At 42.3% G+C, this 17,487-nt stretch overlaps 1 protein-coding gene and 1 non-coding gene across 2 annotated transcripts in view; both read left to right on the top strand.

The window, feature by feature from the left end:
- Nucleotides 1-17,487, top strand: part of SYBU (syntabulin) — a 72,083-nt gene that overhangs the window by 30,931 nt on the left and 23,665 nt on the right.
- On the top strand, nucleotides 4,488-4,622 carry LOC144239003 (small nucleolar RNA SNORA48). The gene has a single exon (XR_013337282.1). It is a non-coding gene; the product is annotated as a small nucleolar RNA SNORA48 (small nucleolar RNA).

The raw sequence follows: 17,487 nt of genomic DNA, 5'->3' as shown, positions 1-17,487 counted from the left end.
TAAGCATTTTAGAAATATTTTCATAGAGTGGAAAAAAATTAAAATTGTAGTGGTAAAAGATTTTGGTTCTATGGAAACTTCCAGCTTTTTTGGCAAGGTGTTATTTTTCTAACAGCTTACAGTTACAATCAAAGGTCTTGTACCAGGAAGACTGTGATCTATTTTAGATACTGAAAACCTTATGAAAATATCTGGAAGGATATAATAGGTGGAACTGTGGGCGTGGATAATACTATGAAATTGGATTTAAAAATTTTTTAGCTATGGGTGCCTGACTGGCTCTGCCAATAGAGCGTGCGACTCTTGATCTTAGGGTTGTGAGTTTGAGCCCAATGTTGGGTGTAGAGATTACTTAAAAAATTAAATTACCTTTAAAAAATCCTTTAGAGAGTACTTAAATTACTTACAAAAAAAAAAAAAAACTTTGGAGGGAGGCACCTGAGTGACTTGGTCGGTTGAGCATCTAACTCTTGATTTCTGCTCAGGTCATGATCCCAGGGTTGTGAGATCAAGCCCCACATCCAGCTCTTTGCTGTGCATGGAGCTCTCTCTCTCTCTCTGTCTTTCGACACCTGGATGGCTTAGTCGGTTAAGCATTGGACTTCAGCTCAGGGCATGATCTCGTGGTTCATGAGTTTGAGCCCCACATTGGGTGAGCTCAAGCCCCACATTGCCTGAGCCCTTTCTCTCTTGTTACCTCTTTCTCTTCCTCTTTGCCCTTTGTGAGATTCTTTCTTTCTCCCACTCTCTTCTGCCACTCTCCCCTACTCTCTGTCTCTCTAAATAAATAAATAAATAAATAAATGACTTTTTAAAATACTATTGACTTGCAATATATTCCTCTAAAAAATTTTTTTTAGCTAACATTCATCAAGCACTGACTATCCCAGGCATAATTCCAAGGGCATTATTCATTTAATCCTAACATCAGTATGAACAAAGGATACCGTTATCCCCTCTGTTACAGATGGAAAAACTGAGGCACAGAAAAGTTAAGTAAATCATCCAAGGTCACACAGCTTGTAAGTAGACTGAAACAGGGCAGTCTTGCTACTAGCTCTTAGCCATTGCACTGGTTTTAAGGTCTGCCTTCAAAGGAATAATTTTAATTGCAATAAGAGAGCGTGACAATTGAGAAAATTGTGTTGAATAAGACAGAAATTATTTTTCTATAATGTTTGTAGAGCCCTAAAATTCTTACTAATTTTTATAAATTAGCTAATATAGTCCATCTGTAGATTATGCTGGTTGTTGCCAATAACAAAATCAACAAACCTCAATGTAACTTCAATAAAGTCCACAGAAATGAACACATAGGACTGTTTGGGTACAGATCAATCAACTATGAACACTAGAGGAATGTTAAGGTCTTCTGTGTTCTCCACTTAATCATAAACTAGTCCTTTCCTACTTGTCAGATGTTTATTGTGCTGCCCTGCATATCATGAATACTTTCCTAAGCAGCAGAGATCATTAGACTTTGTCAATTTAAACAAAAGCTTTTGCATTTAAACTGAAACAAGCCTCTGAACCTTTCTTTCACCCTGAGAGCAAGAATGCTCACCCAGAAGACAGCAGAGAATGTGTCTTGGTAGACTATTGTGCAGTCTGTCGCTTCTCCCCAGCAGACACCAGACCCGTAAAATAAAGCTGAAATGTGATGAGTGGACTTAAGTGTTTATCTTTGTGGGAGGTTACATACTCACTCTCAGGCCTTTCTCCCATCTGTACTTTTGAGGATGCACCCAATCAAGGTAATGGTGCCAAATGGCCCGTTAATGGTGTTCCCCTAAGAATTAGTGAATCATAATCCCCTTCTTCCCAAAGGTGACCGCCATCCAAATACTGGGTCTGCTAACATTTATTGGAAGTGCAGTGTTGTAGCCACCAGTTTGGGGGCCTGCCAGATGCTTACTAAGTGCTCTAATGTGTTGAGAATGAAGCATTATTGGTCTCCCGTACATAGCAGATGTTCCAGAAGACCACACACTCACTATTAAACGTATTTATCGACTGCCAACAGAATAGAAATAAACCTGGAAACTTATACAGAAACATGGAAACCAAGAGTTATAAATCATGCAAATCTGTGCTTTATATTAGACTTTTGTTTTTGTACTAATTGAGGAGAGTTTATTGAAGAGACTGTGGCAGAGGTGGGGGCATAATTAAGGGGATCCAATGAGATATGGTGAAATACTTGGCCTTGGCAACAGCTTGGAGCCATTTCTACATCCTGAAGGGCTGAGAAGAGCTCAGAGTTACTCAGAACCCAGAGGGAAAGAACTCTGAGGTTACGTGTGAAGCAATTGGATATGTGCTTTGGTGTAGGAATGAAGCCCCTGATAGAATAGAGCCAGACAGTTAAATACCCTGATTTCTCTGTCTCCTTTGTCGGTATAATTTATTGTGTGGCATTTTGGTGTACAGCAGGGCTATGGGCAAAAAGTTATATGTTGAGGGACACCTGGGTAGCTCAGTCAGTTAAGCATCTGACTCTTGGTTTCGGGTCAGGTCATGATCTCACAACTTTGTGGGTTCAAGCCCCACATTGGGCTCTGTGCTGGCAGCTTGGAGCCTGATTGGGATTCTCTTTCTCTGAGCTTACCCCACTTGTGCTGTCTCTGTCTCCCACAAATAAATAAACATTATTTTTTAAAAAAGAGAAAAAAAGTTATATGTTGAACCACATAGTAGTTTGCTTGGGTAGTTCGCTGCGTTAACATTTTCTACCACCTAAGCTTATATCTGATAGCAGCCAAGGATGCAGGCCGTGATTTAAGTGAGGTAATGTTTCAGGAACCAGGCTGCATACACTTGGAGATGCATGGACTAGAATGTTTATGGCATAGCAGAAGCGTGAGGTTCATGTCAGAGTCTAAAGAAAAGGAAGGGAACCTGTACTTCACATGTAAGAGGTTTCTGCTAAACCTAGGTTTGAATCCTGACTGTACATTGACCAGCTTTCATTCAGTGAATAATTATTAAGGATTTAGTCTGTGCTTATACCATTGTTCTAGGCATTAAAAATACAAGGAAGAAACAGACAAGATGCCTGTTCTCATGGAGTCTGCCTTTAGCATGGGGAGATGGCTGATACACAAGCAAGCAAACAAGATTGAGTTCAGATAGTGACAGGCCAAGCAAGGTAATCTGTATAGATAGTGACTGGGGATGAGGCAAGGGAATGTCTGGGGAGGTGACATTTGAGCTGAGAATTTAGTCATATCCCCTTCATATTTAGGGAAGACAGTGAGTTAGGAAGGGAGAGAGTGGCGTCAGGTGAGGTCTGTATTGTTTAATTACTGGGAAGCCATTGGAGGGTTTTAAGAAGAGAGACATAATTTAAGATAAATTTTGAGATCCTTCTGACTACTCTGTGGTGCTTGGATCAAGACGGGAAAGTGGAAGAAGATACACTTAAGTTTAGATGGCTTACCCCAGGAATGATGGTGGAAACAGAAAGATATAGGGGTGCAGTGTATATTGCAGAATCGAAGGTCTCCCATTTCCCTAATGAGAATAAAAAAATTTATTTCATTTGCTACCTCAAGCAAATCTGTAGAGATCTGAATGGAAGAGTCCATTTCTGATGGCTTTAAAATTTTTTTAGTTAAATATACTTATTTATACTGTATTATTAATTTAGAAACATTGATTTTTTTAGAAAAATTTTTAATGTTTTTTATTTATTTCTGAGAGAGAAACAGTGTGAGCAGGGAGGGTCAGAGAGAGAGGGAGACACAGAATCTGAAGCAGGCTCCAGGCTCTGAGCTAGCCGTCAGCACAGAGCCTGATGTGGGGCTCAAACCCACGAACCATGTGATCATGACCTGAGCCGAAGTCAGACGCTCAACTGACTGAGCCACACAGGCACCCCAAGAAACATTGATTTTTTTTTTATTCACAGTTAATGTAAGCTGTTTATTCAGTTTTTCTCATCCCTAGAGTTAGTTTTCAACTCCTGACTTTTCTAGAACACATCATTTTCACTTGCACCCAATTTATTTGATATGAAGTAGTTTTGAATCCATGTCTGGTGCTCTCATTGGACATTTTCTTTAAGCCTACAAGTACTATGAGGGTATCAGTTAAGTTACTGTAAACAGAAGAGGTTATAAATACAAAAGGTTAAATACAAAAGTTAAAATACGGAGGTTAAAACCAGACAGAAGTTTATGTGTCTCTTGCTAAGCAAAAGCTAGGTATTCAGGTGATCCAGGCTGGTAGGCAGCCCTGTCATCCACTAGGCAGAGGAAGGCAGAAAGGGACCAGGGGGCACTCAGTCATTTTAAGGTCAGGACACAGAAGTCATTTCCAATTATATCCTAGGACACTTGGTCAAACAGGCTCCTGTTACTATGGTAAAAGGGGAAAATGGAGGTAGACAACCTGCAGGCTGTCACAACAGACACGGTACAGCATGGGGACAGGTGATATTTCTGTTTCTTTGTAGATTTTTTTTAATTTTTAAAAATGTTTTATTTGGTCCCTGATCTGGGTAGAGTGGCATCTGGTCAGTGGTGCTAGCCTCATATCAGTCTGGGGCAAAGCAATTCCTTGTTTATCCCAGCTTGGCTTTCAGTCTGTGCCGGTGCCTGGTTCATGCCCTGGACACACGGGTTGAAAAAAAAAAAAAAATGTTTTATTTATCTCTGAGAGAGAGAGAGAGAGAGAGAGAGGCAGCGTGACCAGGGGAGGGTCAGAGAAAGAGGGAGACCAAGAATCCAAAGGAAGCTCCAGGCAAAGAGCCTGACGCAGGGCTTGAACCCATGAACCGTGAGATCACGACCTGAGCCGAAGTCGGATGTTTAACTGATTGAGCCACCCAGGCACCCCTGTTTCCCTGTAGATTTATACAAATATCCTTCATTATCCAAAGCTATTGGGTTCTTGAGTTCCGTTAGCAAGGGATAGGAGTTTTTGTGATCTCTACAATTTAACCATTGACTATACTGCTATTTAAAATGTTATTTTCAAGGCTGGGGGGAAGTCACAGGAATAATTACAAAATCTTTTTCCATTTCTTAGCCTCCTCATTTTAAACAATCCCATCAGTTGACCTCCATAGGCAGCCCAAACTAGCACTGATTGAGGTCAATTCAGACTGATGTCTTTTTGCAAACAGCACTTTTTGTTCAGAGAAAGTAATTATGAGCAAGAACTCTATAATAAGAGGCTATGGAAAGACTCTAATATATGGGGTTTCTTCTTTTCTGAGAGATAATTGTGGGAAGAGGGTTACCTCACCTTATATTTAGACACTGAATAGGGGTGAAGCAGGCCACTTGCAGACCTCTGGAGGAAGGGAAGGTAGTGGGCAGAAGAGTTTCTTCTGTAAAACAGGTCTGCTCTTTTTCTTTATAATATAGAGGAGTAATAAGTACTTAGCTTTGATAGGTTGCTGTGAGAATTGTAAAATGTGTCGGGTATATATATATATATAGTAGAGCATATGCATACTGCACAGCACGGGTCGGTCCATATGTACATCCCGTTTCTTTGCAAAAATCATTGTTAATATCTGGCAGGAAGTTGTGTTTGTAGTGATGGTATCTGCTGGCATGCTGTATGTGTTCAGTCATTTATTGAACTTACTGAATTATCACCGTCATCATTGCTATTAAATAAGAAATGAGGAAAGTTTACAAAGAGCACAGCTTTAGAGGCAAACATATATATCATGTATCTTTGTAAAAAACCAATGTCAGTACTTGGCAGGAAGCTGCGTTTGTAGTGATGGTGTTTGCCTGGTACACAGTATGTGCTCAATAAAGGAGCTGTCATTATTGTCATTAAATAAGAATTGGGGAAAGTTGATAAATAGCACAGTATTAAGGCATTGGAATGTCCACTCACCGTCGTCTCTGCATTGGTCTGGTTTTATCACAGGCACCTCTTTTGTAAGAATTATTCTGTTATAATGGAGGGCTTTGGTAAAAGCTTAATAAATATGTCTACTCTAAGCAAACCCCTCTGGAAGGACTATGCTGAGGGCTGTCACAGGGAACCCTTGATTCCCTTTTCTCCCTTCAGAACAGCAGATCTCTCCTGTTCCTCTCTCTTGGGCAGCTCTGTGAAGTGCCTTGCATAGTTAAATAGCTCGAATTCATGGAGTACAACAAAAATTTTCTCCCAAAGCTTCACATGCCTGTCATTAAATTTAGGAATGTGTGGGGTTTCGATGTAATTTCTTCCTTGCCCATTGGGATACGGTCATTGTAGAAAGACTAAGTGTTTTGCTACAACATTGTCAAAGGATTAGCCATGACTTGTGTAAGCATTTCCTTCTATTTGACAATTTGGTATTTCTTTAAATGCTTTGTGTCCATTCAAGAGGGCGATGGTTTCATTTGAAATGCTGCAGTCACCAGGGAGAAGCTCCTCTTCCCTGATAGGCCAGCCATCTCTCTGCCTCCTGTTGCTATGGTGCCCAGCAGAGGAACTTCCTTGCCCTGCACAAGGAGGAGGCTCTGTCTCCATGGATACCCCACTCTAAGACTGTACTCCATGGAGAGATGAGCTGCTCACACTGTATTTCTGCACGAGACATACCCCAGCCTGTGGCGGGAGGCTGTTTGCAGAGGCAGTGTTTGCCATGAAAGTCTACGGAGCTTACCTTCTAAGTAAGTAGTATTAGTCACAGTACTAAGTAATTATATTGGATCACAGAGGATATGCTCTTTGTGTATGTCTGTGTGTGTAAAGTTAGTTGGGGGAGGCCAAAAATGCAGTCCAAAAGCAAATTTTCAACTCTGCCTCTCAGGTATTCTGAATGCAGAGTCTATAACTAAACTTTTAAAAATACACACACACATTGTTTTAAATACTCCTTGTCATCTGTGAGTCTGTTCGTGCAATTCGAAGCCAAAATGATAAAGATTGACCATGGATGTTTACATTTTAGAGTGCTCTCCTAAGTCTGAGCGTTGCATGCTGCATTTGTAAATGCAAAGCCTGGCCTTCCCCAGTGGTATGCTCTGGGAATAGTTGAGCACAACCACAGTTAATGCTAATTGGCACTGTGCACAGTTGCAGCAGGCCTCTGTGTAGGCTGAAATGCAGTGTATTTATTATCGAGAGAGCTTGCTCACATGCTTGTGTCTGCCAGTTCAAGGAAATTATTCAGAGCACATCTCTGACCAGTTTTAATTTACTTTTCTCACGTGGCATCCAGGAGAAACTCTGAAACTCTTCATTTACATGGAATTGAGATGTGGAAAAGTTTTCTTCTTGCTTTTTATTCCTTATTGACTGACTTGATCTAATGCTTCCTCTTTACATTCCAAGAGCATAAGGGTTGGGTTTGCAATGTTGTAAAACATGAGTCATCTTAAAGCGATTTTCATCTGGTGGGCAAATGATTAATGCCTGTGGTGTTAAAATTAATTACTAGAAACAAAGGAAGCCTATACATATGGTAAGCCTAAGTGTGGTTCAATAACTTTAAAATTGTGTAAAATTTAGATTTTTAGACCATCCACAGTAGATGGCATCTAGCAGCTCTAAACAAAAAGCAGAACACGTGTTATATTGGCATAAGAGAAATTCATTTTTAATGACATAAAAGAGTGAGCACAGAATATCATGCTAGATTGTAAATTTCTCTTATTTTCTGTACTCATGACTGACAACTGTTAGTCATGGCTCAATTTTTATTGCCCAAAATGGTGAAAAGGTATCACCCTTTGAGAGTGTGTGACAAGTCTGCATCGGACTTTGTCACCGAGGTCAAGCTTTAGGTCATTGCCTTAATATTTTGTAAATATAATTTCCATCCATCAGAGGAACAGGAGACAGAAAAGGGGGCATGATGAGCTATGTTGTGATCTTGCTTTTGGAGACATGGAAACAATGTCGATGACATTTTTCCAATGTCTTTCAGCAGATTGGTAGCATATGGCCCCGTTTCTCCATCTCGAGGTATCTGTCCCCATCTCTGCAAACCAGCATAGCATGGGATTTTTTTTGACCTCAAAATATGTGAACCCCCTCTCTAAAACTGTTTCCTCATCTGTATAGTGGAACAATAATAGGACCTATGATACAAGGCTGCTTTGAAAATTCAGTGACATCATTGGTGGCACATGGCATACAGTAATTATTAGCTGTTGTATTACGAATACTGTGAGTATCAGCATCACCATTTTTGCGATGCCGTATAGTCAAGGGAGGCTGTAGCTCAGAGCTTGCACAATTCTTTGGTTTGGGTCCCTTAAGTCTATCAAATTTTCATCAAATACTTACTGAGAACCTAACTTTGTGCTTGCCATTTTGATAGGATAATGTACAAGATAATGTACCTAATAAAATGTGAGATAGAGAATGTCTTCTCTTTTCCAGTTGTGATCTTTTCTTTTTTCCTTACAGTGTGTGCCTTTCTCTTTTGATTAAATGACTATACGCGCATGTAAGAAAATGTTTGCCTACTCATTTTGTTACCACTAGTGGATATGTGGCATTCCACAATGGATATGTAAGATAAAAGGGGCTAGGCCATGGTATAAGTTGTTAATATTTATAATAAATTAAAAATGTGACAGTTAAAATTCTAGGTTCAAAGTTTAAGTTCATTTCCTTTCCTGAAAGGATTTCCGTTCAGAGTGCAGTTAATGACATACTTTGAAAAGAGAACAGTTTCATTAAGTTGAAAGTTTTGGGGGGTGATGGGAGAGGAAGAGACGGGAATGACTGATTAATCTGTATAAAAATAGGCCCCATGCTGGGACTTTTCCTTTTGCACTAATCCTGTATGACATCTGAGCTGGGAAAAAAAAAAGTACATATAAAACCAATGCCCTGTGCACAGAGCCTGCTGGTGTTGATTTTAAAAACGCATGAGGAGTTGACCCAGATTACATTTTGTAGCTTTATTTTTATTTTTATGTCATTTTCATTTTCCATGTCTTCTCTCTGCCATATCCTCTCTTTCCATCTGTTTGCCCTGGAAAGAACGTGGCATGTGGAGCAGGGACCATACTAATCCACTTGAGTGGGAAAAAGGGGAAGACGTTTGTACGATGTGATTTAAAATGTGCTCTCCGGAGTTTGGGAACTTGAGAGTCAACGTATGCCCAAATACATAGTTAAACATATTATGCTAAACATGATTTCATATGCAGTAGCGCTCAGATAATTGCCCTCTGTCGTAATGTTTCAAGGCAGACGTTAAATCCTTAGTAGCATCCCCACCAGCATGGTGACCTTTTATCTGTACAGTGCTGGTCTGTGACCAAAATAATGCCCCACTTTCTCTTCCATTGTTATTGGCCACACAGTCAGATGCTCAGATGATGCCCAGTTTGTCCAGTGTTCATTAGGCACTTGGTGCTGCAGGCATGAGTTGTGGGTCACATCCTTTTGTTGACGTCTGAGGAGCATTCTGAGCTCTCAGCTCTGTTCGCTGAACCTTTTTTCAGCAGAGGGAGTTTGTGGCAGTTTCAGAGGGAGGCATGCCTCCTTGCCTTGTGTGGCGGCAACATTATTCAGGGAAACTGGATCTTCCTGAGTCTTTGGCTTGTGTCCTCACCCCTGTGGCTGAGATAGGAAGGCTCGGCAACCCTGTGCCAGGAAGATCTGATTGCTGCCGAGACTGCTTGGCGGGCCTGGCTGTTTTTGAGAGAGGGAGGCTGTGCCTGAACCTGATCCTGCCTGACATCCAGTGCTTTTCCCCTCAGTTACTGGAAGAAGAGAAGGATCCAGGCCACAGGCTGAGAAGCTCTAGGGCACACAGAGCGGTGGGTTAGGGTCTGTAGATGGTGCCCTGCTGTCATATCCCGCCAAGCCGGGCTTGCCAGGGACAGTAAAGGGGTTTTGTCTGTACGAAGCTGGGACCTTCTTGAATTTTGGATGGGATTCTCCAGCTTAGCATTTCTACCTCTCCTTCTCTCTTTAGTCTCAGCCATCACTTAACAGAACTGAACCTGTAATGCTACTCATTCATTTTCTCATCAAGTAGTTATTGATGAGCCAGGGAGTGAACCAGGAACTCGGATGTAACCGGAAACATAGGGCTCCCTGTAACGTGTGTAACCCACTTCTGGGGGAAGTACAGGGTTCCGTGAGTGTGGAGAGGACCATAGAACCCAGACTTGGGGAGTCTGGAAAGCATCCCAGGGGAAGTAATTGCTGAACTGACACTTACGAAGGGTTAAACCAGGCATTTAAAAACACAGACACTTGGGTATCTGAACTTCACTAGCCATCGCTGTTAATTTAAATATTATGTACTCTCTTTCGGTTTTTTGTTTGTTTGTTTGTTTGTTTAAAGTTCATTTATTTATTTTGAGAGAGAGAGAGTGTAGAAGAGGGGCAGAGAGAGAGGGAGAGAGAGAGAATCCCACTGCTGTCAGTGCAGAGCACAACATGGAGCTCAGTCCCACAAACCCCAGGGCCCGGACCTGAACTAAAACCAAGAGTCAGACATTCAACTCAACCAAGTCAACCACCCAGGCGCCCCTCTCCCTTAGAGTTTTTAAAAAATTCTGTTGTTATGGTTACCATGTTAAATTTAATAATCCTTTTTTAAATGGCTTTCTTCTGCTGGGGTGTGAGCCTCTCTAGGACATAACTATGTTTTCCTCCTTCCTTCCTTTCTTCCTTCCTTCCTTTCTTTCCTTGTCATTTTATTATCTTTTATTTTGAATTCATTTTAGCTGCTTCCCTGTTTTTTAACATTATGTATAAAATGTAATGCATAACAAGAATATATATAACATACATGTAAGCTGTTCACGTAGCAATAAGGCAAATTATTTGTGACCCATTTTCCGCTCTTAGAATTACCATCCCCAAAGCTGCCCGCGTGATCTCCCAGATCCGATTCTCTGCCTCCCCCTGACAGGTGACCACTATATTGAAATGCGTGTTTTATATTGCCTTGCACTTTAAAAACAATCTTACCGTCTTAACTAAGTATGTGCTCCTAAAAATATGTTGGAACACAATGGTAAGATTTAAAAGTCCTGGAGCCATGGTTTCTTTGCCTCTATGTTCTCCATAATTAGCACAGTGCCTAGAACTTAGTAGGTCCTCTCTAGATGTTTGTGAAGGAACAGATGCGCCCCAGAGCCCAGAGGACATTTGTGTGGTACTATATGTCAAGGAGATAAGGAGATACTGGATGCAGTTCAGCTTCAGTGAGCTTGTTCCTTTTGGGCCTTGTTAGTTTTGCCTCTTTGGGGTGCTTATAGTCTACAGAAAATATCACATACTATTTAATTCTTGGGGGATCTTTTCAAACTGCCATTCCCTACCTAACCTCTTCGTTTTACTACCATGCAGTTATTCCCCAGTGGTCCTGAAGACAGTAGCCTCAGTATTTTTGTGACGGTCCACTTTGCTTTTGCATTCCATTTTGGTTTTTCAAAGAACACTGTGGGATGAGGTGGAAAGGGGTGGAGAGAAGAGAGAACACTGAGTACACTTGAATTTATAAGTTAACTTGTGGAGGGCTGGGGGTGGGGCAGAAGAGCAAGGCAAGCAAAGTGTTGGCCTGGGAATGTGTGCTCCGTGCCAGATGGCACTTTGAGTTGAGATCCTGGGGAAAGTTCCATTAAACAAGTCCATGGAAATTCAGAGCATAATTTGCGTGCGGAGCCTAAGCTAATTGTGAGTGTGCTTCATTCTTTTCAAGTGCTATAAACCACCTAAGAATCAGTAGTGCACTTTTTCAGGGGGACATTCAACAATAATTTGCGGAGAACCTGGGGAATTCAGATAATTTTTAATTGAAAAACAGTGGTGTGGGGTGAAATGCTGGAGCTTGCTGCTGGGAGCGGAGCCGGGTTGCAGAATGCCTTGTCTCCCAGCAGGCAGCGCGGCGTGCGTGGCCTGGTTCTGCAGGGTCACAGTGAGAGGGCTGCCTCTGAAGTGGACTCCCCTCCCCGGGCGGGTGAGGCCTTGAACCGGCCTCTCTGGGCAGAGTGCGGGAGCTTTTCCACCTGCTTTGCACCTGCTCTCCTCCAAGCCAGGCCCCTGATCCAGAATTCTCTCTGTTGTGCTGCCAGGCTTTCTCCTGGAAACATTTCCATGTGACCATATTATTCCCTCTCCCTGGTTCTCACTTTACTTCCTTGAACACATGTCTGAATTAAAACAAACCCCTCTAGGCCTTCCGTTTCTCCATTTGCTCTTGTTCCAGCACTCTGTACAGGTGCCAGAAATGGCCAGAATTTATCCAGTTTGTTTGTTTTATTTTATTGGCATTTGTGCTTGCAAAGAAAAGATATTTGCATTAAAGATGGCTTACACGGCACCAAATTAAATCTAGCATTGATCTTGGAGCATCTCAATCCATTCTGATTAGATTATTTAATTTTTCGCACACTCCTCAGGCAACGTGAGAGCCATTTTTTTCCTTTCATTTGGTTGAGAAAGTTCATGTTTGCTTTGTTTTCCCACTCTGATTGGGCAGAAAACATACATATCTTTGTTCAATTGTTCTTTTCTGGAAGTGGCATTGCAGTCAAGCATGCGACACCAGGTTAGGGCATTTGTTAATGTTTCACTTACTTTCTGCTTTTCCTGTTTTAAATTCTTTTATTCACCTGGAGCTTTAAGTGATGTTGAACCAATGCAGTTAATTTTCCAAATGTAAGAATTAGGTTGAGAGCTGGGAAGGGTCTCCGCTGTCAGGGCTCTCCTCCATTCCCCATATGACCCACCTCCTAACTGTCATAGTCATCTGCCTTGCCTTCCAGCCTCCAATGCCTCCCCCAGAAACTGCTCCACAGTATCTGCATAAAACATCACTGTGTTCGTATCACCACTCCATCCCAAACTCCGCACGGCTCCCTTTTGCCTTCCGAGCAAATGCCCTGAGCAGAGCGTTTACGTTCTTCAGCCCTCCAAGACTACTCACCTCTGTGGCTGCTTTATCTCACCTGATCACTGTACTCTGCCAAACAAGGGATCCAGTATATTCTGAATATTCCCTGTGTTTTCCTTCCTCTATGTTTCAGGTCAGGCCACCCCTTTCACCTGAGGTCTGTCCCTTTCTGCACCCCCAGCACTTGTTCCTATTCTGCCCAGTGTTCAAGGCCCATCCTAAGTGGCATCTCATCCATGACACATCGCCTCCCCCATTCCCCTTACCTGGCTGGAAGCATTTCTTCTTACCCTGTGTTCCCTGGGGGCCTCTCTGTATTGCACTCATCTTGTCTTCTCGTAAGCTGGTTGTTTGTGTATCCCATCTCCACCCGACAGGGTCTTTGGGCCCTGGAATTCACCTTCTCCGGCCTCCTTCCCCAACCTCCACTCCCAAAGCCTTAGCGTGTGCAAAGTTCATTGCGTATTTGAAATAGACTAAATTGAATGTTATCATCTTGGTTTCCAGTTCTTAGATCTTTGTGAATTCTGATCGCGAGGTTCCAATCAGAGAAGGTGGAAAAGAAAACAGACTCTGGAGTCAGACAACCAGGTCTGCTGTTTACTAACTCAAGGCTTGGGGCAAATCTCGTCACAGTTTCCTCATCTACACCCAGAATGTTTGTGAAAGGAGAAATGAAAGGAAATGGCAGATACAGAGTGTCTATCACATTCAGCTTTGAGTTCACAGCAGCTGGTAACATTAGTATCTGACTGTCCTTCCTTGAATGGATTATCCCTTCAGGGCCTGTGTAATCTGTAGTCTGCCATCGATACCATACCTTTCATGTTTTCATGCATGTCATTAATAAAGCATGTTAAGTAAGTTAAGGACAAGGGCAGAGTCAGGTGACACATCACTGAGATTTCCCTCAAGGTTGATAGGCAATCCATTAGTCAACATCCTATGGGTGCTGGATGGTGCCATCACCCATTGCACATGTCAGCCTTCTTCGGAAGACTGTCCTAAGTGTTTGAATAAATGAGTACTGGATTCCACACACTTGATTTCTGTGGCAGCCTGCAGCCCTAACTCTGTCAGAAAAGGAAGTGAGAACTGTGTTTCATATCTGGTTCCTCGTGAACTCTTCTTGGCTCCTACTTGCCTCTACAGTTTTACTGCAGGTCAACACCAAACTTGGCAGTTTATAATTTTCAGAATATCTCTTTCTCTGCTTTGAATACCTGTATAGTTTTTGTTCATCTTCGACCTGTTACTTCCCTTTGTGATTTCTCAAAAATTAGTGGGCAGGGGGAGGGAGTGGCACGTGGGTGGCTTAGTCGGTTAAGCATCTCACTTCAGCTCAGGTCATGATCTCACAGTTCATGGGTTTGAGCCCCACATCCAGCTCTCTGCTGTCAGCGTGGAACCTGCTTCAGATCCTCTGGCTGCTTCTCTCTGTGTCCCTCCCCTGCTCACTCGCTCACTCTCCTTCTCTCTCTCTCTCAAAAATAAACATTTAAAAAAATTAGTAGTGTTATTTTAGTCAGATCTCTAAGTTCTTCAGTACCTTTTCCCCCTAATTCAACAAATATTCTTCTGAGCCTCCTATATATGCCAGGCACTGTGCTTGACCCTGGGGAGACAAGAAGGAATGAGACAGAGGTCTTCCTAGGCTGCGTGATTTTTGCATGCCGAGCTTTGGGCCAAAAACTTGAGTTTTAAGAGATTTGAGCATATAGGATGGAGATAGGAGTGGAGGGAATATTTATCCTAATTGTAAATAATACTAGCCTGTCAATCCAACTGAAAGGAGAGAAAGAGGAAGGTAACTCAGATGGCTGCTGAATGCTGAGCCTGGAGAACCTTTAAATCTGTCGAGGCAATAGCACCTACCATGTGCTAATGGCTGCATCACACACTGGGACACAGTGATGAACAAAAGCCTTCAAGGAAGGCCACCTGGGTAGCTCAGTCAGTTAAGCCTCTCACTCTTGATTTCAACTCAAATCATGATCTCATAGTTCATGGGTGGAGCCCCGCATCAAGTCCTCACTGAGCTCTGCTGTGACATACGGAGCGTGCTTGGGATTCTCTCCCTCCTCTCTCTGCCCCCCTCCCCCATCTCCCAAAATAAATAAATAAACTTTTTTTAAAAAGTTCCCAAGGAGCTGATGACATGCTGGGAAATTGTAAGTAGGCATTGCAGTGCAGTGTGATAAATGCTTCTTAAATTCTGGGCAGGGTGAGAGCATGAAGGAGGGGCCCTTCCTGAAGGTTAGGAGGTCAGAGATCTGAATAACAGCTAGTAGTTAGCCAGGCTCAGAGGGACAGGAAAATAATCCACATAGAGGGAACAGCATGTGTGGAAGCTGGGAGTCTAGAGTACTGTGCTGCCTTCAGGAAATGGTGGTTGTTGCACTGACCTGGGGTGCAGTGGCAGCTAAGTAGGTTATAAAAGGCTTGTAAATCATGCATTTGGACTTGATCTTAAGGATGTGGGGTGCCAGTAGAAGGTTTCAATAGGGGAGTCACCTAATGAGATTTATGCTCTGGAGCCAGGTGGGAGATGGAGTGCTCAGGGCCACCACGAGCCGCTGGGACACAATGTGTGGCTGTTTCAGGAATTCTGGCCAAGAGATGCTGATGGTCTGGGGTGGAGCATTCCAGATGGGAAGAAGCAGACCGAGTACAGAGTCATTAAACAGGCAGGTCGGAGCAGGTGGCCTGCTGTTTATGGTTAAATATTAAAAACAAGACTCATTGATTATAGTGGTTTTCAAACTTTAGTGTGTGAAAGATCATGTGGACAGTTCATAAAAATGTGGATTATGGGAGTCAGTGTGTAATTTCAGAAAACAGTCTAGGTGACAACGTGTGCAGACGGTCCTCAGACCACACCGTGAAGAACCCCTTTCTGTTAGATGTTTTAAAATGACAGTGCTTCTTTTAAGTGTATTCACAGTATGTTCACTTCATTTAAGAATGAAGATTCAATCCCGTTATCTCTGTTGAAAATGCATGAATGGCTCAGCCCCTAGGGTTAATGTGCAAAAAAAAAAAAAAAAAAGAAAGAAGAGAGAGAAAGAGAGAAGGCTTCTTTCTGCTGTTTGCTCTCAGAAAGGTATGCAGAGGCAGAGTGGCCATAATCTTGTTAAAACCCCTGCTGCAGATTGTTTGTAAATGAATTTTCAAAGGTTTCAGCAGCATGCCCTTCGCAAGAGCAAGCACCCATTTACGGAGAAAATAATATTTCCCCAACCCTTGAACTTCCATGCAAGTGTACATTCTTAGTGTCTAAGGCATATTTTGATGCACTTTTTGTTGTGACCTTTCTCAAGCCAGCATACCTCATTTCAAATCCCAGCTTCACCATTTATAAGCTATGTGACCACGAGCAAGTTGGCTGTCGTTTCCTTCTCTCATCTATAAAATGGGAATAAAACCGTACCTGTCTCTTGGGCGTGGTGTGAGAATTGAATGGGAAAACATGTAAACCACATCGAACAGTGTAAGAACATAATAAGCCATTTCTGACCATTACTGCCCGGTAATCTGTAAAAGCTGTATATCATTATATTAGAGGTTAGTTATGTAATAAGCACTTCACCTTCTTAATTTAAGTCACAGTAATTAAAATGAAAAAACAACCCCCCACATTTATGGTGCCCATATGTAAGAATTCTTAGAGAAACGTTAAGTGTTTAGCAGCACATACCAAACATGGATAAACAGTCCAATAATAACAGTGATGGATACTTATTGTACACTGATGGTTGTCCCCAGTGTGTCCTTAAATTCTCACAATGATCCCATCAAATAGCTTGATCCCTTTTTGGAGTGAGGAAGCTGAGATGTGGAGATTTTAAGTGATTGCCTGCAGTCGCATTGTCATTCAATAAAGGATTAGATCCTTGAACTGGGAACCATCCAAAGCTAGACCGCTCTTATCTACCGCTCTTAGATCTGTATTGTCAGTTAAGTGAAGAACGGTTAGTAACACACAGATTTATGACCAGTAAATTAAGAAAGGGGCTCATCTTCAATGTGAAATGTGTAAAAATGGATTACCAAACTGAATCCTGTGGTGCATCGTTCTATTTTAAATCACAGGCAAGCCAGTGCTCTGCTTCGCAGAGGCAGCCCTTCAGGAGCTATGCTAGCTGCCCTTGGAGGGGATCTCGGTCAGGGTATCTTAGAGCAGTGCTTCTCCAGTCTGAGTGTACAGCTACCTCAAGGGCTTGTTAAAACCCAGATTACTGGGCCCCACCTCTGCCTCTGAGCTGCAGCCTCAGGTCTGGGATGTGGTCTGAGAATGGGCATTTCTAACAAGGTCCCAGGTGCTGCAGCTGCTGCTGCTGATTTGGGACCAAACTCCGAGGAATAAGAAGATGATTGTAGTGAATTTAGGAGCAGAGGATGGTTTAAAATCTACCCTATGATTGCCTGACCTGCTCCACAGACCTAGTTATTTAACTTCACGAAGACACTTGGAAGTGACAAATCGTCAGCTCTGACATAGAGATGGTTAGATGAAAATCAAAATATGAAAATCTTTGCTTAATCTTTAACATTTCCAAAGCAAGGCAGTTGCTTTCTGATGTAGAAACTTTCACATAGTCTCTTCCCCTTCTCCAAAACAGTGGGGCCTGGTTTAAAACCCAGATAGTTCTCGGGGC

This window comes from Crocuta crocuta, unplaced genomic scaffold (assembly GCF_008692635.1).
Source record: "Crocuta crocuta isolate KB4526 unplaced genomic scaffold, BGI_CrCroc_1.0 scaffold479, whole genome shotgun sequence".
In the NCBI taxonomy this organism is placed as follows: Eukaryota; Metazoa; Chordata; class Mammalia; order Carnivora; family Hyaenidae; genus Crocuta; species Crocuta crocuta.
Note: the sequence above shows the minus strand (reverse complement) of the source record. Positions and strands in the feature narration are given on the sequence as shown.